The 10447-nt window shown below is 42.0% G+C and overlaps 1 pseudogene; it reads left to right on the top strand.

The window, feature by feature from the left end:
- The first annotated feature begins 836 nt into the window (after positions 1-836).
- On the top strand, positions 837-1710 carry LOC102877228 (annotated as a pseudogene).
- The last annotated feature ends 8737 nt before the right edge of the window (positions 1711-10447 follow it).

The following is a 10447-nucleotide window of genomic DNA, read 5'->3' as shown; positions in this document are numbered from 1 at the left end:
GTGGAATTTCTGGGTCAAATGGTATTTCTATTTTCAACTTTTTGAGAAAGCGCCATAGTGCCTTCCACAGTGGCTGTACCATTATACACTCCCACCATCAGTGAATAAGGGTTCCAGTCTGTCCACAACCTCGCCAGCATTTGATGTTTGCTGCTCTGTTAAATTTTGCTATTCTTGCTGGGGTGAGATGATGTCTCTTAGTTGTTTTGATTTCCATCTCTCTTAGAGCTAGGGATCTTGAACATTTCTTCATGTGTTTGTTCGCCATCTGAATGTCTTCTTTGGTGAAGTGTCTGTTCATATCCTGTGCCATTTTTCAATTGGGTTGTTTACCTTAATCTTGTTGTGGTGGTTGAGTATTTTATAAATTCTAGATATAAGTCCCTTATCAGACATGTCATTACCAAATATTTTCTCCCAGTCTGTGGCTTCCCTTTTTGCCCTGTTGGAGAAGTTTTTGGATGTGCATAGGGATTTGATTCTTAGAAGGTCCCATTCTTTTATTTTATCTTCTCCTGGTTGTACGTTTTTCCAGATGCTTGGAAGACTGTTCATGTTATGGATTAGGGCTTCTAGAGTTCTTCCAAGCTTTTCTCTAAAGAAGTTTATAGTCCTTGGTTTTAGTCCTAGGTCCTTGATGCACTTTGAGTTGGTTTTTGTGTATGGAGTGAGGTGTGGATCTTGCTTGAGTTTTCCAAAATTGCCAACACCATTTATTAAAAAGGCTGTCATTTCCCCACTTAACTGATTTCATCTCCTTGTCAAAAACCAGTTGACTATAGGTATCTTTTTTTTAAAAAAAAAAATCGTCGTCGTCTTCTCTGAGAAAGCACCAAATGACAGATGACGCCAGTGCAGCGGGAGGCCCTGGAGGGCCTTGAGACCCCAGGGACCCTGGGAGCCCGCAGAGGCTTCCGCCGAGGCTTCGGTAGCTGCTGTGGCAGTGAACAGGGCCATGGGAGGGGCCGTGGAGCTCAAGGAGGCAAAGCTGAGGACAAGGAGTGGCTCCCTGTCACCAAACTGGGCCGTCTGGTCAAAGATATGAAGATCAAGTCCTCGGAGGAGATTTATCTCTTCTCACTGCCCATCAAGGAGATCATCGACTTTTTCCTGGGGATGTCCCTCAAGGATGAGGTCTTGAAAATCACGCCAGTGCAGAAGCAGACAGGCGCCAGCCAGCGGACCAGGTTCAAGGCCTTTGTCATCATTGGAGACTATAATGGTCATGTTGGTTTGGGTGTCAAGTGCTCCAAGGAGGTGGCTACTGCTATCTGTGGGGCCATTATCCTAGCCAAGCTCTCCATTGTCCCTGTGTGGCATGCCTACTGTGGGAACAAGACTGGCAAGCCTCACACCGTTCCCTGCAAGGTGACTGGGCTGCTGTGGCTCTCTGTTGGTGCTGTGCTAGTGCGTCTGATCCCTGCACCCCGAGGCACTGGAATCGTCTAGGCCCCTGTGCCCAAGAAGCTGGTGCTGATGGCTGGAATTGATGACTGTTACACCTCAGCCAGGTGCTGCACAGCCACCCTGGTCAACTTTGCCAAGGCCACCTTTGATGCCATCTCCAAGACCTACAGCTACTTTACCCCAGATTTCTGTAAAGAGACCGTGTTCCCCAAGTCTCCCTACCAGGAATTCACAGACCATCTTGTAAAGCACACCACGGTCTCTGTACAGAAGACTCAGGCTCCAGCTGTGGCCACCACATAGTGGAGTTTGTATAACAAAGAAAGTGAATTAAGTTAAAAAAAAATTCTTTCCATGTCTTTTGTCCATTTTGTAATTGGGTCTTTTTTTGTTGTTGTTTTAAATATACTTAATTTTTTTAATTTTAATTGTGATTTTAATGAAATTTTATAGAGAACTTGGATTTCTATTCATTCACTGTTGCACATTTTCCTTCTTACTCATCCCCCAAGTTGATTTTTCTCTTTAAAAACCAAATTCTTTCATTGTTGCACAATTTCCTCCCCCCCCCCCAGGTCACTTTGCTATGCAGCTCTTATTCTGGACTGTTTTTATACAAATAATACCTAATCATATATCCTTTAAACAGTTCTTTCCCTCATCTGTTTTAATGCATTGTACATTTTTTATCCCCTCTTTTCTTCGTTTCCCTCAAATCCTATGTCAGTTCTGTTTTATGACAGTGGCATTGTGCAACATTTGACCTTTTTTGACTGTGATATTTCACTCAGTATAACGTCCTCCATGGTCATCCATTTTGTACAATATTTTATGAATTCCTTGTTTTTCAGTGCTGTATAGTATTCCATTGTTTGAACATATCACAGCTTCTTTATCCATTCATTGGTTGATGGGCACTTGGATTGTTTTCATCTCTAGGCTATTGTGAACAATGCAGCAATAAACATAGATGTGCACGTTCAACAGGTTTCTTAAAGAAGAATGTTGTAGGAAGATTCTAGCTTCTCAATTTCAGAACATATTCTAGTACTTGTTATTTACCATCGAGTAAAAACCGACTCAGTTGACGTAGTGGATTTTCAGAATCAGTAAATCATACAGGAGGAGATTGCCAGCAAATAAGGTTGTGTGTCATCTGAATAATTCTGGTTGTTGATGAGTCTTCCTCTGATCCTGATGCCACATTCTTCTTTATCCATTTCAGCTTCTTGAATGACTTTTTTTCCCCAGTATATAGATTGAATAAATTTGGAGAAAGGATAAAATCCTAATGTACATCTTCCTTAAGTTCAAGATGGGTTTTTTTTTTCAAGATGGGTTTAAAAGAGGTCGTGGCACCAGGGTTATCACTGCTGATGTCAGACGGATCCTGGCTGAAAGCACACAATACCAGAAGAATGTCTATTTGTGTTTTATTGACTATGCAAAGGTATTTAACTGTGTGGATCACAACAAACTATGACTAACACTGATTAAGAATGGGAATCCCAGAACACTTACTTGTGCTCATAAGAAACCTAGACCCAGACCAAGAAGCTGTTGTCCAAACAGGACAAGGGGACACTGCATAGTTTGAAATCAGGAAAAGTGTGCATCATTGGTCATTGTTGTTGTGGTTTTATACCATCAAGTCGGAACTGACCCGTAGCTGACCCTCCAGCGGGTTTTCAAAGGCAGTTAATCGCACAAGTGGAGACTGCTCATCCTTCTCCCATGGAGCAGCTGGTGGCCTTAAACCATGAGCCTTTGGGGTTGCAGTGTAGTTTCTTGCCTCTAGGCCACCATTTGTAAATCAAAACCAAAATGAGATTTACCTCACACTCACTACTACCAGCTGCCCTCTGAATCAATTCCTTGTGCACAGCAGAACCATCCTCTATGTTTTCAATGACTTGTTTTCCAGGAGTAGATTGTTGTTATGTACAAGTAGATGGACTCAAATACTTCAGTTGGCAGTCAAACATCATTGTATTACCCAGGGATTCCTCACACCTACCCACTAAACCAAAACCTAACTCCTCACTAGCAAATCATTTCCAGAAAAGATGTGTCAAGTCCATTCAGTAAGGGAAACAGGCTCCTTCCCCTACATACAGTGCAGAGACACTGGACCTCTACAAGTAAATCATGGTGCCACCATGTGTTAAATAGTAGAATTGCTACATCACATTTCCTTGGCCATAATCTTTATGGTAGTAGATTTCCAGGCCTTTCTACAGTGAAGGAAACAAGGACCTTCTTCTAGAACCCACGAGAGAGCTGGTATCCTGAATATGGCTTCTAGTGGCCTACCAGGTAGGGGTGTCTTACGAGAAGCTATCCTGAGGGAACCTTTGGTGGTGAATCTATGCCTTCGCAGGGCAAAGCCAGAGGAAATTCTGGTGGAGGTCTGTAGTGGTCCTGACATGCAAACTGGTGGACTGGCCCGGGTATAGGGGCGACAGACGGGTCAAACCATCTAGTAGCTGGCCTAGTGGGTAAAGAGTTGCATTGCTAACCCAAAGGCACATGGTAAACTCTCCTTGAGTGATTTGCTGCCTCTGAAAACTTGTGGCTGTAGGGTCAGCTACAAGTTGGTTCTCACTCAATAGCACATAACAGTGATCTAAAAAGGAATAAATTTCTGTCTGAAAAAGACATCTGCTTGCGGTATCTCTGTTAGAGGAGCAGTAGATAACTAAGCTTTGGTAGTAGGAAAAGTCCTAAAACACAAATAACAAACAAATAACAAACTTTCATACAAGAAAATATACTATTGAAAAAGGAAAAGTACATGCAAAAGACTAGGATGAAATAACACATTTCACTTTGTAGATAAATTGTTGTTATGTGCCATCAAGTCAACTACAACTTATAACAACCCTATGCACAATAGCTGTGAAACCAGCTCTATCCTGAGCCAATCTCACTGTCTCTGACACACCTTTTCTGATTACCCCAGTCGTTTTGTCAATCCATCTTTCCTGAGCTTCCCCTCCACACACTTTGAAGCCTGATATCCTTCTCCAAAAACTACGTGCCCAAAGTATGTGAGATGGATACTCTTCTCCTGGCTACATGCCCAAAGTATGTGAGCAGAGTCTCAGAATCCTTGCCTTCAAAGAGCAGCTTGGTTTCACCCTCTCCAAGACAGACCTGGTAGTTCTCTTGGCAGTCTATGGATGTTCAAAATTCTTCTCCAGCACAACTCAAAGGCATCAATTCTTCTATCATCCTTGGTCATTGTCCAGCTTTCTGATGCATAGCAAGTAATTGCAAAAACCATGGCCTAGATTAGGTGCACCTTAGTCTCTGGATTGACATCCTTGCTCTTCAGCAGTCTCAAGAGTTCCCTGACAATAGATTTTCCTAATGCAACTCATCTTTTGATTTCTTGACTGCTTGTGCCAAGAGTATTGATTGTGGAGCCTAGCAAGCTGAAATTGTTAATAATCTCAGTCTCTTCTCCATCCATCATGGTGCTGCCAGTTGGCACAGTGGTGACAATCTTTGTTATCTTGATGTTGAGCTTCAATCCACATTGCAAACTACAGTCTCTGATGCTCTGCAGTAGACAAACTGACGTGAACTAAAATCTAGAATGTGTTTTGTCAAAAATGGCAAATGGGTGAGATTAGAAATAAACGATAGCATAAGAGAACAGTCAGGCAGATTGTAATTGGAGACTCATAGAGAAGCCACAACAAATTATCAAGACATCTAAGAAGAAATTATCAATACATTTAAGGCTCAAAGGTAATTCATGGAAGGCTTTTAAAAACAATAATGAAATAACTTTTTAGCATATGTAATTGCTAAAAATGTAAAAATGGATAAACCCCAATGCTGCTAAGGGGAAAGAGGCACTTTTTATCCTCTAGGTAAACGTTAAAACAATACATTTATTTTGGAGAACAATTTGGTTGTGTCTATTAAAATTAAAATCTCACTCACCTTCAAGCCTGTATTCAAGCCTACTAGGTATCTATCTTAAATAAATTTCTTACATTTGTTTGCAAAGAGGCCTGAGAAAGTAATACTTAGAGCATGCACATGTGTGTGTGTGTGTAAGCACTTGAAATGCGTTATAGTATGCATTTAAAAATCCATTTACCGAAATAGATTGCATGCTTATTATGAATTCAGTAGGAAAGCAAAGTTCCACCCTCATGAAACTTATAATCTAGTGGGGTAAAGAGACAATAAGGGAATAAAACCAGATATAAGCCAATCCTTTGAGCCAGAATACTTGTAGGAAATAGATGGTTCACTCAAACAGAAGAACTGAGAGTTTTTGAAATGGGACTATTTACAAAGTTGTGGAAAATAAGGAAGAACGGTTAAGCCCTGAGGGATAGGGTAAGGAGACACTATTCAAGACTTGTCCTTAAAAGGCAGAGGGAGGGAGTAGACACCAGAACCTAGGAAGAAGCCTAGAAGTAAGAGATAGTTACCAAACAGGAATGTGACCTTCAGTAGAGAACTGAAGCTGCTGAAAAGTTGCATCAAGGAGCAAACTGTGTAACAAAGATTATGATCTGAGTCACTTCCAGCCTTCTGTTTCTTCACGACATTTTTCAAAGGAAATCCAAAAGGCAAAAACTCCCATTGCTGCAGATCATTAAAGGGTCATCTGCCAGAACACAGAGTAGGGTGGAAATGGGTAGGGTAGAGCTGGAAAGGGAGAGAGAATATTCAGTACAATTGTGAGACACATTATGAGGAAAATTAAAAAGGTAGCAAGACAGAGAATAACATAGATATTATTTATGTTGGTGTCAGAAAAGACCTCTCTGAGTTTCCTCATTTGAATTATGGGGTGAGCAAGTGAGTGAAGGCATCATGTGAATATCTGAAGGAAGCATGTGGTAAGTAGAGAGAACTAAGGGCAGAAAGATTCTGTATTGTTATTTTATACAGTAAGAGCTTATCCTACAAGAATAAAAAGTAATGAGTATAGTAACACGCAAATGGACATGAGTAAGTCTTAGAAACTTAAACGTTAAGGTGGGAAATGGGTCCCCAAAATAGCACCTATGTTCTGATACCCTCTTTATAAATTTAAAATTGATTCTAATGAACAAAAATGCCAACACTGCCTGCCATGCTCCAGTGGAGTGTCTGGTGGATTTGAACTACCAATTTTTGGCAAGCAGCCTGAATGTTATTCACTCTGCTACCAGGGTTCCTTATTATAATGAAAGTATATACTTTTTAGGAAGTGCATACACACACAGGCATACAATTAAAGTGTAAAAGGAACGGCATTGGATTTATGTAGGATCGAGGATGATGGTTCCCTTTAGGTAGGGAGGGACAGGGGAATGAGATGAGGCACTGTACAGTTAGATTTTTAGAGGTAGAAGTTTTTTTTTTTAATTACTATTATTACAGCATCCAAAACAACCAAATTGCCTTTGGTTGTTGTTGTTGTTATGTGCCATCGAGTCGTTTGCGACTCATAGCGACCCTATGTACAACAGCCCTAAACCCTGCTCTATCCTGTGCCAATCTCATTGCCTCTGACACACCCATCCCAATTACCCCAGTCACTGAATCAATCCACCTCATAGAGGGTCTTCCCCTCCTGCGCCGTCCCTCCACCCTCCCAAGCATGATATCCCTCTCCAAGGACCGGTCTCTCCTTACAACATGTCCAAAGTATGTCAGACGAAGGCCCAGAATCCTTGCCTCCAAGAAGCAGCCTGGTTTAACCCTCTCTAGGATGAATCTCTTTGTTTTCTTGGCAGTCCATGGTACATTCAATACTCTTCTCCAGCACCACAGCTCAAAGGCGTCAATTCTCCTTCTATCCTCCCTAGTCATTGTCCAACTCTCTGATGCATAACAAGTGAGAGAGAGAGAGTTTGTTTTGTTGTGTACAGTAGAGTCGGAACGGACCCATAGCTGACCCTCCAGCGGGTATTCAGAGGCAATTAATTAATAGCATGGGAGGAGATTGCCTAGCCTTTTGTACCGAAGAACAGCTGGTAGCCTCGAACTATGTGCCTTTGGAATTGCAGTGCAGCTTCTTGCCACTAGACCACCAGATATGTGTGTGTGTATGTGTGTGTGTGTGTGTGTGTGTGTGTGTGTGTGTGTGTGTGTGTGTGTGTGTGTGTGTGTGTGTGTGTGTGTATATATGTATATACACACAAACACACATAGATACATACATATATAATAGATTTTGTTTATATTATATTTATTTATTTAATATATATTATTAAAAAATAATATATAATATATATTAAATAACTGTTGTGGTGGTGGTGCCGTCGAGTCGTAGGCGACTCATAGCGACCCTATGAAGAAAGTCCTGGACACCTCCTATATAACTTTCATCCTTTCTCCAGGTTCATGGGGGTTCCCGAGGCAAGCTATTGTGGAAGTACATGCCACTCCTGCTTCCAAGCTTGTTTTAATTGGGGAGCTCCACCAAACACTGTCCACCATGGGTAACCATTCTCACATTTGACTCAGCAGTGCCACAGTGTTCGGCTTCACAGCAACCACGAGTTACCTCTGTACAGCAAGTGGACATACCAGGGTTACATGCCCTAGAAAAATGTTTCACAAAAAAACAATTAAAGGCAGGCCTGAGGGCCGTGGAGTTGATTCACCCACCTTATATTAAATAATATACATAATTTCTTATTATGTATATAATAGAGCTCCCTGGTCGCCTAGTGGTAAGAAACTGAACTGCAATCCCAAAGGCACATGGTTTTGAATATGCAGCCTGCTCCTCTGCAGAAGGATGGGCAATGTCCTCCCGGGAATTTACTGCCTCTGAACACCCTCCAGAGGGTCACCTATGAATTGATTCTGACTCGATGGCACACAACAACAACATGTACAATAATAATGTTGTTGTGTATGGTCGAGTCGGAACTGACCCGTAGCTGACCCCCTGGAGGGTTTTCAGAAGGAGTAAAACACAGAGAAGGTGATTGTCCATCCTTCTTCCATGGAGCAGCTGGTGGATTCAAACCATGTGCCTTTGGGATTGCCATGTAGCTTCTTGCCAGTAGGGCAATAAGAAGAGAGAAAGATAGATAGACAGACAGACAGAGATAGATAAACTTCACAAAGTAAAAAATATGCTTGGATTGATAATGATCATGTGCCTTTGAGCTCTAGAGGCCTAGTCTGCTGGTCTTTAGGTAGGAGCACTGCTAATCTTAAGGTGGTTAATCTTAAGGTGGCACTTCTGTGGTGGTTTCCTCTTCCTCTCACCTCCCTACTCCTATTTTGAAATGGTTTAACTTTTAATTTACCACTATGTTAACTGTTACTAGGGAGCTCTGGTAGTGTAGTCCACAGGGAATTGCGCTGCAAACCCGAAGGCCATGCCTCTCTGGTGGTTTGAACCCACAAATGGTTCTGAGGGAGAAAGGTGGACATCTCTTTATGTGCAATTTACAGCCTTGGGAATCCAGTGGAGGATCTGCTATAAGTCGATATCCACTTGATGGCAAGGAGGAGGAAGCCATTAAGCAAAAATTGTTATCTAGTGCTGCTCTGACTTAGGCCAGGATCTCTAGTAGAGCAGAACCAGTGGAGATAAGTTCTTTGTGCTGTCAAGTCGGAACCAATTCATAGCTGACAGTCCAGCAATTTGCAGAGGCCCTAAATCATATGGGAGGCAACTGCTCATTTTGCTCTCCAGGAGTAGCTAGTAGATTTGAACCACATGCCTTTGGAATGGCAGCGCAGCTTCTTACCACTAAGCCATCAGAACATTCTACAATGTTGTTTAGTCCTTGGTAACTCAAGGAAGATAATAAAAGATGAGGCTGTAGGAGACGTAAGGGTCTCCTCCTTGATTCCTATTAATTGGGGAAAGGGAGTTTGGGGGAGCTTGTCTCATGCTTGGCCACTTCTTGACTATTGTGAAAAGAGGGCAAAAACTTGAGGTAGGTGCGATTTTCATAGCATTGTATGAATTTGCTCTTGATTTCTGCCAGAGGTGGGCTGCACATTTGGTCTTCGCTGACCCTCTGCTGGTATAACTATGGATTTCTGAGAGAAGTATTAAAGAAAAAAGGAAAAAAAACCCACCAAAAAAAATCAACCAGATGCAAAATAGCATGCATCAAGACATCTATGTACAGCATATACACTAATGCAAAAGCAAAGTTCTGCAATGACACATATCAAACTGTAGCCAATAGTTGCTTATATGGCACTGTTGTTGTTCTGTACTGTGGAGTCAAGTATGACTCATAGCCACCCTATGAACAATGAATCTGAACCTTGCCCTATCGTATGCCATCCTTACCATCTCAGACATACTAGAACCCATTGTTATAGCCACTGTGTCAATTCATCTCATTGATGGTATTCCTTTCTTTTTTTTAATTTTTAAATTTCTTAAATTGATATTCTAACGAAAGTTTACAGAAAACTTGGATTTCCATTCATTCATTCATTGTTGCACATTTTCCTCCCTACCACCCCCAGTTCACTTTTCTCTTTAAAGAGATTCTTTCATTGTTGCACAATTTCCTCCCTCCTCCCCTGCGCCCCCCCAGTCCACTTTGTTATGCATGTATTATTCTGGACTGTTGTCATGCAAGTAATACCTAATCCTATAGTCTTTGCAATTACGTGCTATGCTGCTGCTATGCTTCGGAGAGTTGGACAGTGGATAGGGATGATAGAGAATTGATGCCTTTGAGCTGTGGTGCTGCTGGAGGAGTGTTGAATATACCATGGACTGCTAGGAGAACAAACAGGTTTGTCCTGGAGAGAGTGAAGCCGGAGTGCTCCTTGGGGTCAAGGATTCTGAAGCTTCGTCTGACATACTTTGGGCATGTTGCAAGGAGGTCCTTAGAGAGGGACATCATGCTTGGAAGAGTGGAGGGACGGCGCAGAAGAGGAAGACCCTCGATGAGATGGATCAATTCTGTGAGTGGAGTGGTGGGAATGAATGTCTTTGAGACAGCGAGGTTGGCACAGGATAGAATGGCATTTAGGGCTTTTGTACATATGAGTCACAAATGACTCGATGGCACATAACAACAACATTTCTTTT

Source organism: Elephantulus edwardii, unplaced genomic scaffold, assembly GCF_000299155.1.
Source record: "Elephantulus edwardii isolate Elephantulus edwardi_28Jun2011 unplaced genomic scaffold, EleEdw1.0 scaffold00040, whole genome shotgun sequence".
Classification (NCBI taxonomy): domain Eukaryota; kingdom Metazoa; phylum Chordata; class Mammalia; order Macroscelidea; family Macroscelididae; genus Elephantulus; species Elephantulus edwardii.
This window is presented reverse-complemented; position numbering and strand designations above follow the sequence as displayed.